The following is a 13,444-nucleotide window of genomic DNA, read 5'->3' as shown; positions in this document are numbered from 1 at the left end:
TATTTAGTGAAATAACCCTGATTTTCAAGCACAGCTTTCATGCGTCTTGGCATGCTCTCCACCAGTCTTTCACATTGATGTTGGGTGACTTTATGCCACTCCTGGCGCAAAAATTCAAGCAACTCGCCTTTGTTTGATGGCTTGTGACCACCCATCTTCCTCTTGATCACATTCCAGAGGTTTTCAATGGGGTTCAGGTCTGGAGATTGGGCTGGCCATGACAGGGTCTTGATCTGGTGGTCCTCCATCCATACCTTGATTGACCTGGCTGTGTGGCATAGAGCATTGTCCTGCTGGAAAAAACAATCCTCAGAGTTGGGGAACATTGTCAGAGCAGGAGGAAGCAAGTTTTCTTCCAGGACAACCTTGTACTTGGCTTGATTCATGCGTCCTTCACAAAGACAAATCTGCCCGATTCCAGCCTTGCTGAAGCACCCCCAGATGAGTCCAATTTTCAGCTTTGCCCAACACCTGGTCATCTAATGGTTAGACGGAGACCTGGAGAAGCCTACAAGCCACAGTGTCTCGCACCCACTGTGAAATGTGGTGGAGGATCGGTGATGATCTGGGGGTGCTTCAGCAAGGCTGGAATCGGGCAGCTTTAGCACGAATGAAGCCAAGTACAAGGTTGTCCTGGAAGAAAACTTGCTTCCTTCTGCTCTGACAATGTAATATCTCTCACTCCAACAGTATACCTATTCCATTCACAGTCATTGTGTACTGGAGTCATCTAACAGTTAACAATAACTGGAACACTAGCATCCATCAAATGGGATGTTTACATAAACAACACAAGTTATACTTGCAGTCCATTGTGAAACAGTGTTGTCTTTGTTTCAACAATGCAAAGAGTACTTAACTTTATTTTCTGTGCCATAGAGTCCTCACTGCATGTAGTTGTGCCAGTTTATTTCCTTCTGCTATTTCCTTCTGCTCCTTTTCAATGTATCATATTACTTGAATTTGGCGCCGCCCTCGTATTAAAGACGCCCTCGTATTGACGCCGCAGTCATATATCAGCTTTACAATAGAGGCCGCCCTCGAATATACGCCGTTATCAATAAAGAAATACTAATATTTTTTTCTCCCCCTATTAAAAAAACACACACACAGTAAACAAATAAACGAGCAACACTGACTATGTACATGTAAGTTATGTCCCTGAAGAGACAGGAGCATCAATCTAGCACGTAAATTGCAAACTAATGTACACACACACACATAGTAAGCAGATTTTATTTTATGGTGGTACATTTCTGAATGAAGATGCAAGATAATCTACGTACAGAACAGCAGTCCTTCTGAAGTTCTTAGAGGTGGTTCTGTTGTTTTGTTTTTAGTTCAATTGTAATTCCCATTCTCAATCCTGTACAAATAAAAACAATGTGCTTACCAGAAGATTTAGTTTTTGGTTTCCCTTGCAGAGATATTACAAACAAGCAAGTTACAGTGAGAAAAAAAATAACTGAGTAGGATATATTGTAGTTTTTACAGAAATGAAACTGATATTCTGAGGTAGTTTTTGCTGGAGAAGAAACATCTACGTCACACTTTTGGACTACATACAGGTAGGTTACCATATTTCAGAAAATAAGCAACCGTGATACTTCTAAAATGTCATAAATCATGTAATAAAATATTGCAGAATTTGAATATCGTAGTATTATTAATAAAGTTCGCCCTTGTATAATGGCCACCCTCTATTAAGCGCCACAGTCATTTTGATCAATTTAAAATAAACGCAGCTGCGCCAAATTGAAGTAATACGGGGTTTGTTATTTTTTTATGTTATGCCGATTCTCTTCCTTCAGTGTCCAAAATGACTGTGGTCCAGTTTCAGTGTGTTCCCCCCCATCCCCATGTTCTCTCTCTCTGTTTTTTTGGTTCCAGTTATATAGGAGAACTTCACAAGGCAGGAGCCAGGTCTGTGTAAGGGACTACTAGAATATAGACAAAGTGCATGTTACTTGGTAAAAGAATAGGGGTTTCCCCTTGACTACTCGAAGAACCAACCTTGCTGAGGTTGGGCTGAACCGATCGAACTCCAAGGCTGGGAATTGAGGACTTCCGCCAAGGGGCAACTAAGGAAGGATAGAAGGACAAACCAAGGTCTCCCTGGCTTACTGAGTCGTCTAGTCAAGAGAGGCCGCATGAAGAGCCTTGTGATCTAGGCAGGGAGAACAAAAGCACTGGAAAAGAGAATGAAAAATAAACATAAATAGGGCCAGGGGGTTCTCTCCCCGCCCCCAGCTGTATGAGCCACCTTCGATAAGTAAGTCAAATGACTAGCTCAAAAGTTTGTTGCAGCTTGCTGTCCGAAGGGGGACACTGGCACAGGTGCAAATAAATAGATTAGCAAGAGAGTAGAAAACAAAATATAGTTAAAGTTATTTGGCTGGGGGTCCCCTCTGGAACTTTTCTCATGGAGGGTGAAGCAAAATAGTCGGTCTCTGTGGTTGGGAAGTGAGCTTCACTTGCCCACAAAAGAGGACCCCCAGCTCCCTGCAAATGCGTCACCAATGCAAAGAATAGAGAACATTGTTAGCTAGAAAAGAAAGTTAGTGATTAATTACACATTTCAAATTTGATTTTATATATATATATATATATATATATATATATATATATATATATATATATATATATATAACCACTCAGCAGAGAGGAAAAACCCTGCGTTTGTGGTCCTGGCGGAGAGATGGCCCCCACTCTGGGCATGCTAGCAACAGTTGTTGAGTGGAAATACTATCAAGGATAGAAGAGTAAATGTAAGAATCCACTGCTGGGGTAGGATTGCTTGATTTTAACTTTGGCTGCTGATGTTGCTGTACCTATACGGAATGAATGGATATGATTGCGGAGAAAGAACGGCTTTAGAATGAGCTGAGACAGAAGATTGCAAATGTATGAATTTAGTTGAAAACCAGTTCACTGAATGGAGAGGAATGGGTGGAGGAAAAGGTTGAGCTGGGGGAGCCGGACATCTGAATTGTACGATCTGTAAACGAGAAAGAGCATTGGCAGTGTTATTAGCGATACGTGGACGATGTTGGGCTTCAAAGTAATGTTATTAATAACTGAAATTCAGACTAGTCAGCAAAGAAGTTGCATAATTATAAAGGAAGAAGAATGGCCTTTATTAATAATATGAATAATAGATTGATTATCAAAAAAGATTAAGAGGGACTAGTGAAAATAAATACCAGAGACCGTGGAGTTTTACTAAGCATCAAAATATGGAGTTTGTTTGGATCAGATAGCACGGTGAAAAGCTATTCCGTGAAAGCTGGCTCCCGATGGTGTCCTGTTCAGGTGTTCTACAATGTATTGGACCTGGCAGCCATCAATTCCTGAGTACTTTACACAGAATGCAAGGAGAAGAATTTACCAAGGAGAGAATATATTTTACAGTTAGCACAGGAACTTCGCAAGAAGCATTTGGAACAGCGGGAGATTGCCAAGTGTGTCACCACAGCTGAAGCTGGCAACCTCGCTGAGAGCCTCATGAGATGCCAGTGCCAGGCTCGCAATTGCAATAAAAATAAAACTTCAGACAGCTGTGCCCTGTGCAGAAAGGCAGTGTGGAAAAGTGCATTATCTGTGCTTATTGTGAACAGCCTTATACTCAAGGTAAAGGAATACTCTTTTGTCGAAAAAAAGAAAGAAATTTGACTTTTTGGGCCTGGGCCCACCCATTTTGCTCATGGGCCCACCCAGTTATGGAACAATTGACAATTAGTAATCAGGCAGTAATTATAATATTTTTAAATAGAATGTTTACACAGATAACCATGAATAAGCTCAAATAAAAGAGGACAGATGGTATCTCGCTTTGTTTGAATTTGGCAAATGTGTCAACACTACTCTGTTTTAAAGATTGTAATCTCCAGTAAAATTATTCATAAGTGGATTCGTAAAGAAATCTACTATGGTGTTTCCCTTGTCTGGTGAAATTAAAAAATATATAGAGAGAAAATTAAATTCTAAATACTGAAATGTATTATTTTTCTCAATAACACACAGTTGGCGAAATTCAGTCCTTTCCTGGCATATTAACACACCGCCTCTGCTCACGAATGATTGGACAGCTGTCAGATCTTTTATTTTTCCATTGGCTACTCACTCACCTTTATTGGTTACACTTACTGTCAGTACCTGCAACTGAAAGACATTGTTTATGTTCCACCCAGCTAATAATCGAGCAGTAGTGTCAACACACTGCTGTGACGCTTCTGTTGGAAAAATGTTTAAAGCTTTATTTATTTTCCAACACAACGACCCACTCAAAATGTGTTCACAACCCTTAATGTAAGAACACCTTCCGCGGGCACGAATTTGCTCGCTGGCACTACTTTGTGGACCACTGGTATAAACTGAGTGTCCTCGGACGCATATTGCTAATTATGTCATTATCTTTACGTCATTAAGTCTTAAATAGTCCGTCCATGAAAATTTGGGACCCAGCCAGGAATTAAATCCTGCCGCCGCCACTGCTGTGCACTTCTGTAAAATGTTTTCTTCTACGTTATTAACGTTGTTCAGTTGCTTTTGCTCATCTGATAATAAACCAATTGGTGTTGAAAAGTTAAACAATGTATTGCTATTGTTTAGTTTTGTTCAAATGTTTATTTATATTCTTATTTTGATTTGTTAAAAAAAAAATATATATATATATATATATATATATATATATATATATATATATATATATATATATATATATATGCTTCAGTTGTTCAGATGTTTAGGTAATTCAAATCTGTGCTTATACCAGTTGTGCTGAGGACTTATTTTGTGTGGCTGGAGGGTGCGCTGGAACCAGCGTTGCTACCAGCGAGAACTGTTATTGCTGCACGGGATAATCCATGAGAATCCGTGAGCATTCCTGGAGGCCAGAGTGAGCTGCGCTGAACACGGACTATTCTTACTAGAGCCCTCTGCAGACACAGGTGTAACGAGTTGGACCCTTTGACATCTGTCAACGGAACCGTGGCAGAGACTCTCGATATTGAGATTGATTTTTTTTTGTTTTTTTTGTTTTTCTCTCTTGCACACTGAGACTTCTACTTGGTTTCGTTTGACAAGTAGTTACACCATGATTAGTGGACTTTATTCAAATATTCTGACAAACTTTGATTTAATCTTGCTGTTGAATAACGTGTTTTAAAAATGTATACTAAGCATAGTATCCTGTGTTAACCAGCTGAGCAAAAGTTTTATCTTTTTTTCTTTTAAATTTGTGTACTAAATAAAGTTTATTTATAATATTATCTTGTGTGGAGTGTGTTGTGTGGTCCTGGGATAAAACAGAACCAGCAAAGAAGGATTTGAATAAAAGTTTATTAAGTATTCGATTTAATCGCTAAAGCATATTAAAATTTCGGAACCTGGTGCCCGTATATTCCACCAGATGGCGTAGTTCAGCTACCTCTAGCAATTAGAATAATTCTACTTACCCATTATTTAATTGTCCATCGTGACATTTATGTGACGTACTCAATAAAAAAATTTAAAAAATGAATTACATCCGACTGTTTCTCCTTTCGTTATACTATTTACAGTGTTTTGAATATAGCCGTTAGAAAGACTGCTGCGGGGCTCCTAGGTATGAGTATGTCACTGGTCCTGCTAGTGTTAAACTACATACATTATTATATGTTATACATATATTTTTTTAATTGGTACAATACTTTTAAAGGTATATTAAAAACCATAGCAAACCATGGTAAGCTATGATGAATGCATAGTATAACAATTGGAAAATCATGGGAAAACAGCAACATTACCATTGGCACGTGTGACCCTAAACACCTTTCCTCTATTATACAAGATGCAAGCACCTTTTTGATTGAAAGGTGTATGTAGCTCTGATGCATGGCTCTTTGATAGAACCAGCTAAATTTCTTTGAAGTTTCCCCACTGATGATGGGAATAAGAATAAAAAAGGAGCGCAGGCATTGACCTAATGTAAGAAAAAAGCATGTCTCGGTGCCAGTGCGTATTAGTTCTTGAAAACTGGCCAGACTTAAGACGTGGATTCTTCTTATCTGAGACCTACTGGTGCCCAGGCCTATAACCTTTGACAGAAAGGCAGAAATGAGGACCTTATTTAATTAATTTGGAAATGTGCTCGCAGTTGAAATTCCTTATCAGAATAACTTTATTTGCGGAAAATCTTTTTAAACTAAACACATAAGCTTTTATAAGCCTTCTGATTTAATAGAAACAGAGTTAAACTCTCTGAACAAAAATAATATGTTTTAAGTAAATTGAAACAGAAAAATTGAACTAACATAAGTGTTTTACTCGTTTTAAGGTTTTTTTTTTCTGTATTAGAAAACACTGTACTGTAACAGAAAAACTGTAAAGGAAGAAATGAGGATCTCATTTAATTGGCTTGAGAAAATGCTCACAGTGAAAATTCTTATCAGAAAAAAAAAAACCAGTAACTTTAACTAGAAAGTAGTTTGTAAGCAAAAAACACAGAAGCTTCTTAGGTATTACAATTTAGCAAAAACAAAAAACAACCTCTGGAGAGTATGTTTTGGTAAAAATTGAAATAGGACATTTGAACTAAAATAAGTATTTGCACCTATTTACGTTTTACTGTAATAGAAAATAGAAGTATTGTTGAGTTTAAAAGTGAGAGAATTAGTACAAGCTGTGATGTATTATATTGTCCGTACAAATAATGAGAGCTTAGTTATAAAATTAGGAGAGAAACTAGTCCGAGCAGTTTCTTGAATCTAGCAAAAGTATAATCTAATGTAACACATTTTGGAAAGAGCTTACAGTCAAAGTTTCTTATTGATTAATGTCGCTCAGGTTAGAAAGTGGGTCTCTTCGAGTCTTTATCTATAAATTGTCCAAGGTCTGTTGAAGCAAGGGATTCTTAGCTTAGAGGAGCCAAATGTGTTAAACTCACACTTGTAAAATGAGAAGAAACATGTTTATTAAATACACACTGAGAAGTGAGGTTTTACTGTTAAAAAGGAAATGCATTTTCACCCATGGAAGGAATAATTTAACAGACCTGGAGTTATATATTAAAACACATCTCTTTCTCTCTATATATACCTGTATCTTAATAAGTAATAAGAACTTTGTGGTACTGGAAAATATGTTATCAGTTCAATGATTAACTCACGTATTTTAGAGATTAGAAAGGTAGAAAAAATGAGATCATATCCAATTCATTTTACAGGAGTTGCCCAAACATTTTAAATATATTATTCACATAAAGATAGAGCTGCCGAAATAAATGTTTTGATTTAATTAAGTTTTCTGATGCACAAAGTGGAGGAAAGTTGAAGCAAGACCTCAGTCAAGTATCATTCAGCTTGGTAACACAAGATCTGTTAAAAGTGACTAATATAAACAAGGCTGCGAGGTGTGGAGTGCAATTCCCTCGTGTCCCTGGTGGAAACCTTTCCTCCGTCTGCTGCTCATCCACTGAGACATCATTATCATTTGTACCAGAAGGGAAATGGGCTCACACATCTTCAGAACCAAGAACTATACTTTTCAGAAAGAGATCTGACATGCGTAGTACCAATGAAGCCTTTATTGAAAATCAAACAATTATACAGGTCCACACACAACAGTGCAGTACGATCACAATCAAACAATGATTACTAATGTATCACATGTTGATAAAGACGCTTCTCTAGAGCAGGCAATCCATTGTTCAGATCCAGAAGAGGGACCATTAGGCTTGGGAGGTGGGCAGGGGAGTGGAAAGGGAGAGGGGTGGGCACATGTATTCCAGAGATGAGGTGGGTTGGAGGATGATCCAAGATGGATGAGGTGTGTTGTATGTCGGCAAGCTCTTCTTGTGTTCGAAAGACAAATGCTGTTATTATGTGAAAAAGCACATTTTCAAAAAATGTATTACTACAAAATCAGGACACAAGAAAGCAACAGTTACAGGATGAGAAGATATAACTGATAAAAGTAAAATAGAAAGCTTACAAATCAAAGCATAAAAAACACGACCGTAGTTGCCTAACATCTTTGCAACTATGAAATTATGGGAACAATGTGGCACACTTATAAGCTTAATATCCAATCCAGTAGGCTAAAGCCAATACCCACCTCCAAGATTTCAATTTAGCGACTTTGGAGAGACTAATAAAAGTGTATTACTATTAGGTTTTATGCAATTATATTTCATACCTTATTAGAAATTGAAAGCTCTGTAAATGTTAAAAAAAAAAAAAAATTCTGTATTTATATATTTGATATTGGTTTTATTAATGGTTTCATCTCAGAAAATGTGGCTTTAATGAGTTTCTCATTTTAACTTAAATTAGTATGGTAGTTCAATATATCAGGAACATCTAGGGGGCAGCAGTCATCATCTGGAGTTCGTTGCAATTGGGAACATTTTTAATCCACACCTGGGGAATATCTGGAAGTTCTTGGTTCATTGTAGTTAGTGCTAACTAGCGTACTAATTTAGTATATTCCTGAAGTATTAACAACAGGATCGTCCGTAGCTTTTTGTTCGTTGCAATTGACCCGTTCTCTCTTTCTCGCTCTCAAAATTCAAGAAAAACATTCTCTTCCAAACAAGTTACAAGGGGGAGAGACCTTTGAAAGATCAAACCTACCATCTAAGTAACTTCCCCAAAAACAAACTCTGGCTGTACTCACAATGAAAATGAGCACCTTTGAAAAACATCTGACTTTGTCCTTCTGAAAACCACTGCAAGCTTCTGGAAAGTGGTTAGGCCTGTTGGGATGAACAGTTGTTTATGTCCAGCTTTTAAAACACAGAAAGCTTCATGTTTGTATACTGTAGGACATTCCTACCTACTGTCTAAAATGAGCACAGCCAGGAATTAATTTCTTTGAGAAAATCACCAGGCACAGTAAGACTAAACCTAATTGTTTTGACTTGTGCATAATCTTTGTAACAACGAGGAGTTAACAACCTTATTCCGAGACTATTTTAAACCTTAAATGAAAGTTTGGTAACAATATGCCAATTTATTGAATTCCATATTCATAGAAATTATAAGATTAATTTGTAAATGGTGTATATCTGGAATGCTTAATCTGATAAAAAATATTAATTAATTTTTTAATGTTTAAGATCTATTTAGAATTCTGATAAATATATGGTTTAATAACTTTCTGAACACATTTAACTTCTTACAAAATGTGTTTAAAAAAAATCCTATGCTGATACTTCTAACCTACCTAGTTTTGTATCAATGAAATAAATAAAAATAATTTTACCTTTAAACTGAGTTGTCTTATTTTATTTTTGAACATTAATTTAATATGTTAAGATAAAGTATATATTAAATTAATGGGGAAATATAATTTAAAATTTAAAAATATTTAAAATATAATATTATATATATATATATATATATATATATATATTATAATATATATATATATATAGTCTCAAGATATATTAATATTGGTATTCTTTTCAGATATATAATTCAATATTACTAACCCTATGTAGATTAATATCTGCTACAACGTGCAAATGTACCCTGGAAAACTTGTATAAGGGACCTTCTGGTGAACAAATGTATTTCAGTAATGATTAATGAAATTCATTTTCTAGTCACATAGTAGTGTGTGGCACACAAAACACAAAAACACTGATTAAACAGTGCCACAACACACTAACCTTAATTGTTCTGCAAATGAACATTCAGAATCATGGCTCTGACTGTTCTGAAGAAAAACATAGCAATGATCATTCGTTTTTTGAAAGAACAACTCTTAATTTTATATCATTTTGATTAAATAGGGCTTATTGTCAGAGTCTTAACTCCAGTCTTTCCAGTATTTTTTTTATTATTGATGTTTTGTATTTTGGCAAATTTTCTGCTGCCCTTTTCCAATTTGAAAAGCCTTTCATACAAAACCACCCAGCGTTCAATTAAACTATTAGTATAACAACTATAGTATTATATTTTGCCCTTTGAGCACATTTAAATCATGTCAGTGATTGGATTTCTGTAAAAGCAGATATATGTGAAAATCCTGATTTGCTCAATTGCTCATCTAAAGGAATCCAGATATTTGCAGGACTTACTGCAATCTCCTTTAGCAACCAATAAATATCTACTGAGTTTGAGCATTGATTTTAGATTTATAGATGAAGTACAGAATTGCCTGGGGACTTGTTAAATACAAAGTCAGTAGAGTGTTATTTCATGTAATTGCAGACCTCCCTGTTGTGAATAAAGTATTTACATGCTCCATTTCACTGTGAGAAGAAATGCATAGATTTTGCATTTGACACCAGGGGCCTGGTTAAAACATAAACCTTAATGAGCCTGGACCTGGAAGTGAGAAACGTTTGAATGCAAAGAAAATACAGATTCATCTTTTGTACAGTGGTTAGGATGCTTGCTTAAACATGTGAATAATTATAAAAATAATTTTAAAAATATATATTTTTCAACCATTTAACATGTTATAAAACACATTACATCCCTCTATATACGTTAAACTGCACAGTCTTACCTTACCATGCAGGTTTATACTATTACTTTTCTTTCAACATACTAATAATTGCTCTATTCATAAATTAAATCAGCTACTGTACTAAACTTGACATTGCAGATTAAATAATAATAATAATAATAATAAATAATAATAATAATAATAATAATAATAATAATAATAAATACAATTTCATACCCACTATTACAAATTGATCAGGTGCCTTGGTGCACATCTGAGGTACACCTACATTGACAGGTATACAAAGCCCAGTTTGGACTGCAGGATGTAGGAACAGTTCTCTAGTAATCTGTTTCAGCAATGATTGACTTATTTTAATAGGCTACAAGAAATCCTGTTAAAATAATAGAGGAGCTGACACCCTTAACCAATAAATAGATTTACATTAGGGAGCAAAAAAGCAACTTGAACACCTACACATACCTGACAGACAAATTACACTACAATCTCTTAAAAGAAAAAAAAAAAAAAAATAATAATAATAATAGATACACCTTCGTACAAGTTTATAGATAGCAAGCATAAGATTCCATTGAACTTAATTTTAATAATATGACTGATTTCTGTTTTCTTTAATGACCCACATAGGTGGGTCAATAAATTCACAAGCATTAACATAGATTTCAAACAATCATATAAAGAAATGGCAATGACATAAAAGGAGAATATTTCTTTTAGGTTTCTTTAATGTATCAGCGTCTATAATAAACTGCAATGTTAATTAACAGCAGGGTGACATACTCACTGTCACTTGGCCCACGATTAAGTGTAGCTCTGGGGGTTGAAGTCATCTGTGAATGACTGTAATTTTATAGCAAATTATTTGATTCAGCCTTTACACAGCTCAGAGATATGGTTGAGACAAAAGTTCCCTCTAATCATACCTGCTGAGTGCTCTGCAGGAGTCAAAGGCATTTTATTCAGCTTTCATGAAGTAAAAGGTGCCTGGAGCTGATTTGTTTGGAAAGGCCCTTGTGATTGCACTATAGGTTTCTCCAAGGTGACACACTTTTTCATCTGCATACTGACTATCAAAGACAAGCAAATATTATGATCATGAAGAGGAACCTCCTCCACAAGGAATGTATCCAAGCAAAGGCAAAGCTGTTTTTGTTTTATTTGTGGGTGGGTGGAAGGTTAATCAATTCATAAGCAGTTACACACAGCAGACTGTGAAATAAGACCATTCTTAGTGTATGCACTGGGTGCGTTATGAAGCACGATACAAAAGTCAAACCCCAGATGGGAAGAGCAACCCTAAAGCTGATTATTGCGTCAACCTACACTTTCTTTCTCATGTTGAAGGGGACTTGTAGCACAGCCAAAGGGCACCCCAATATGACGTAATAAGTAAAAAAAGGCACACATTTAAATGGCTTATACTTGCATCTAGAACAGCCCAGACTAAATCATATATAGACAGTTTAGCATATTTTAATGAGCAAGCCAAAGATTTAAGTACCAATGGCAAGAGGTAAAAAGTTCAAGGAAACATTTGGAAGCATTACAAACTGAACCAAGTGGGGGCATCAAAGCACAATACATTAAACACTTGCCAAGCACATCAATGGTATGCTTAATGTATAGATTCCATTAACAACATCTTCAATGGTTATTTGAGATCCCTTCAAATGAGCTTGCCACAGATGTTACCATCAACAATAAAACTTGCAAACAGCCCATCCCTTTGAGTAGAGTTGTCTGGTCTGGCCCTGTCTCAGTGACACTTTGTTATTCAGGTGTGTAAATGACTTGTCAGACTTCGCTCTGGTTGGTAATGGACCACTTCCCAGGAAGAACAGGAATATCACTTGGGAAGAATTAGTATGACAGGATGGGAGGACTCACTGCATCTTTGAGCTGTAATGGTTATATCCTTCAAAGAGCACATTTTAGGTGTGTTTTCCATTCTAGTAGCATCTGAATTTCACAAGGACAGAATTGGTGTTTGAATCCTACTTATTTTTTGTGTTTTAGAAATATCTGCTTTGGGTCTCCAAAAGTAGTTCTGCTTCTGTAATTTTATACCACCCAAATACCTCATTTAAAAATAAAATACTGTGTTGTCTCATCAATTTGAGATCAACCAACAAGTCTCAGCCTGGTATGTTGATTTTTCCCAACATGGTAGTCAGTGCTTGAATGCACTTGTAGCCATGAGGCAAGTGTGCTGCCACAACTGGAGTTTTTTCGGTAAATTTATCACCTGATTGTTAGTGTTTGTAATGGGACATGTGCTGTGATTCTCAGGGAGAGTGTAGAGTGTATTTTCTGTAGGTGGAGGTGAAGGGTGGGCTTGCCGATCTTCCGTATAAACACTCATGCTTCACACACACACAATGGGTCACCACCAGTGATGTAAAATGTATTTAACTTCTTCTGAACAACACTTGTTGAACAACACAAACACGCTTTCATACAACACACATGTTGCACCTACGGTTGTCAAATAGCTAAAAGAAGTTAGCGTGTCAACATTGCAAGTGTCTCGGCTTGTGATAAGATGTGATTTCATTATTCTTCATTTCATTTAGAAAAAAAAAAACAGCGATTAATTTTTCTTAACAATAAATAAAAATTACAATTAACCTGTATTTCAAATAATACATTTAACATTTTTTTCATAACATGATAAGATTTCATTATTTTTCTTTTTATTTAGAAATAAAAAAATACTTCATTTGTGAATGTCACAAATTTTAAATCTAAGTGTGAGAAGGATCCTCTTAAATGCGTCTCGTTTAATTGGGACAGCAGCTTTTTCTTTAACTGAGGCATTGACATGACTTGTTCACTCTTGGACTATCAGAATTCATACTTTTTTTGTGATCATATGTTTATTGGGGAGTGTAACAGTGGAAGATCTGTGCTAACTCTGCTGGCGTGTTCATAGTGCTGCAAGTAGAGGGCAGCGGTTGTCCAACACCCGCTTCCGCAGTCACGGCAG

This window comes from Polyodon spathula, chromosome 11 (genome assembly GCF_017654505.1).
Source record: "Polyodon spathula isolate WHYD16114869_AA chromosome 11, ASM1765450v1, whole genome shotgun sequence".
NCBI classification, from domain to species: domain Eukaryota; kingdom Metazoa; phylum Chordata; class Actinopteri; order Acipenseriformes; family Polyodontidae; genus Polyodon; species Polyodon spathula.
The sequence above is the reverse complement of the archived record's forward strand: the minus strand, read 5'-3'. Positions refer to the sequence as shown.